At 41.0% G+C, this 3,069-nt stretch overlaps 1 long non-coding RNA gene across 1 annotated transcript; it reads right to left on the reverse strand.

Annotated features, from left to right (window-relative positions):
• Positions 1 to 1,159: 1,159 nt before the first annotated feature.
• LOC131534648 (uncharacterized) lies at positions 1,160 to 2,760 on the reverse strand. The gene is made up of 3 exons (XR_009269404.1): positions 2,632 to 2,760; positions 2,359 to 2,435; positions 1,160 to 2,068 (listed from the first exon to the last, which is right to left on the reverse strand). It is a non-coding gene; the product is annotated as an uncharacterized LOC131534648 (long non-coding RNA).
• Positions 2,761 to 3,069: the final 309 nt, after the last annotated feature.

Consider the following 3,069-nt stretch of genomic DNA (forward strand, 5'->3'; position numbering starts at 1 on the left):
CGGCGAGTGAAAAATCGGGCTAAAATCGTGCAGTGTGAACTCGGCATAAGACAAAAGAGGTAATCCGTAAACAAAGCAATGGTCCGGGCTGGGGCAAACAGTATCCAAACGGCAAGGCAAGGGTTAATCCAGGGAACACGGGCTAGAATAAGAACACAGGAAAAACAGGCAAGGCAAGACTATGACAATAAACTGGGCTCTGTAGAGTAGCTATCGCTGGGAGAGTGATAAACGTTATACAACACTCAGCAGTGAGGGAGAGAAATTCCATAATTTAAGTAAGGCGTTTCAAAGGGGAATCAGCTGTGTGTGTGGTCAGTGCAATGGATGATGGGAACTGTAGTCCAGAGGTGACGTGCAACAGTTAGTGTAGTGCAAGAGTCACTGTAGTGAGTGAGTGACCTCTGGTGGTGAGTGGATGGAAGTTCATAGACCGGATTCGTGACAATAGCGGTTCTTTGGCTTGTTATCATAGGGGAACCTCTTTCGGTACTACATGGCACATATTCTTAAAGATAAGAAGCTTAATAGCACATTTGTCAAAATGTGTTACACAGAACCATTAGAGGTGCCATATATGACTACCATAGATGAGCGAATATGCTTCTGAATGACAGTTTTACTTACGATGAATGATATCTAATCATTTCTTACCAAATTGAAGCTTTAAAGATTCAAATTCCTGTACTAAATGCTTACTGGGAAACAAAATACATCCCACTTTCAAAACCTTTTAATTTATTTATTTCAGCAGCAAATAAAACGAGTGCTGACAAGCCAGGGAATATCAATATACAACATCACAATATTGTCAAGTGTGTCCTGTTCCCTAGTTGTTTCCTTATGTCCTTATTTGGTCTTCCTGTTCCTGTCCTCATTCCGTCTTATTATGTTCCAGGTGTGTCTCGTTTTCACCTTGTTAGCTCTGTCTATTTATAGGAGATGGTCCTCACCTTACATAGACCTAAACCTACCCGTCTCCACCCCCTGATCCCTAAACCCACCCATCCCCACCCCTAAACCTACCCGTCTCCACCCCCTGATCCATAAACCCACCCATCCCCACCCCTAAACCTACCCATCCCCACCCCTAAACCTACCAATCTCCACCCCCTGGATGTGGATCCAACTCCGCCCCCTGGATCTTTTGTTCTGCAGTGAGGGGCTACTGTGATTTATAGTGTGTTCTGCCCCATGTTTCCTGTCTGCTGTTATATGCCTTCACCCAATTTGATGCTTCTGGGCACTTTTGATGAATAAAGACTTTTGATGAATTTTTCGATTGGAAGATTCCCTTGTCTCCTCGCTCCTTCGTCTCTGTGTACTCCTGACAAATATACAGGGAGTTGTTGTTTTATACACATACAAAATAATGCAACAAGCTTGAAATATGTACATTTTTGAAGAATATATGTACTGTAGCCCTGTAATCAGGTAACTTTTTCACCTACGGTCTTAGGCCTACATTAGTTCTTTACTTTATTTGGAAAATCTAGGTTTTTTTTAACATTAATAGTGAGTGAGTGAAATTACTGAAAATTAATAATACACAACCACTTGCAAACTAAGTTGTACACTCTAAAGTACTGCAGTAGCTTTCACTTTTTCACTGTCAACAACGTACTAACCTTCTTGTTTAACTTAAAAAAACAATGGAAACTGCAACTAGACTTGGAAGAGGCGCAGAAATAGAGAATATTGATTTACAGTGACAGGAAGTAGTGTAAATCTGTAAATGAATGTTCCGTGTAGGGATCCTGTGTAGGGAGGGACCATGTCAGTCAGAGCACAGTTCATTCATGGAGCTCTTTTCTAACAAGCTCATGATCTGAATCAGGTGTGTTAAATAAGTGAGACATGTACAACATGTAGGGGCAGGTCGCCAGGACTGGAATTGAGAACTGCTGCTACAGGAGGAGTCCCAGTGCCGTCGAGATGTCCTCGCTCTCCTCTGTGATTAACTGTCCGTCCAACGTGAGCACAATGTGGTCATACTGCACAAGATGACCCTCCCTACAGCCTGTAAGCTTCATCTTAGGTGTTGGGATGGGCTGGTCTGAGAATAGCCCTGGGGGAGAGGGGATAATAGCATTAACCATCTTCTCATATTTATTTGCAAGGCAAACCTTATGAGTTAAATTAATTTTAACTACTGTCATACAAGTGTTCAAATACTTTAAGCCATGAACTGAAAATGAGCAAAATTTCTCTTCAGTTTGATAGCATAGTTTGTGTAGACCAACAAACAAAAAAACTAATGTTTGCATTGAAATCCTCTGAATAACAAAAAGTGCAATAAGTGTAGTGCTTTTATTTAGATTGTGTTTCACACACTGTAGTCAACTGTTCATGGCTCACCTCAACTTCAAACAGCAACGCCGGGTCTTCCTTGAACAGAGAAGGCAAGAGCAGAATAGCTGCTTCCAACTGTAGGCCTTTAAACAAAATAACCTCATTAGTTTAACATAATATGGTGGATGCTTTTACCCAATTTATTTTTATTTTTTTTAACATCCATTACTGTGTGTAATATAGATAAATGCAGGAAAGAAGACAGGTATGATCTCAGGCAGAGTGGTAGGGTGTCAGTCAGTGGTACAATGAAAATCTAAGCAGTAATGATTTAATTACCTTTTTTCAGTCTGCCATCTTCACAGTTATCAATCATGCACCTGAACTTCTCCTTCAGGGGACTCCGCGAAACTTGAAGGACTCGGGGCTCACGTCAACACTGGCGTGGTCTCACAGACCCGAAAGGAGCTTGTGTTAAGAGGAAGGCAAAGGAGGAAAGACATATAGACTTAACTCATACAATTAAAGAAGGAGGCAATTAACACACTACTGTACTGAGCATTTTGGCCAGTATGAAACACAGGAACTCAAAGAGAGTCTCCTCTGTGTTTCCTCCTTCATTACACGCAGATGTTCCCTGATGCTTTGTTAATTTTCTCTAGCATCAACCTATTGGGGTAGTTAAATTGTTAAAAATGGGGGCTGTCAATAAAATGTAAAAAAAAAAAAAAGTCTTTAGAAAATTTTTAGTCAAGGGCAGCCCTACTAGAAAAAGTC

This window comes from Onychostoma macrolepis, chromosome 25, assembly GCF_012432095.1.
Source record: "Onychostoma macrolepis isolate SWU-2019 chromosome 25, ASM1243209v1, whole genome shotgun sequence".
Taxonomy (NCBI): Eukaryota; Metazoa; Chordata; class Actinopteri; order Cypriniformes; family Cyprinidae; genus Onychostoma; species Onychostoma macrolepis.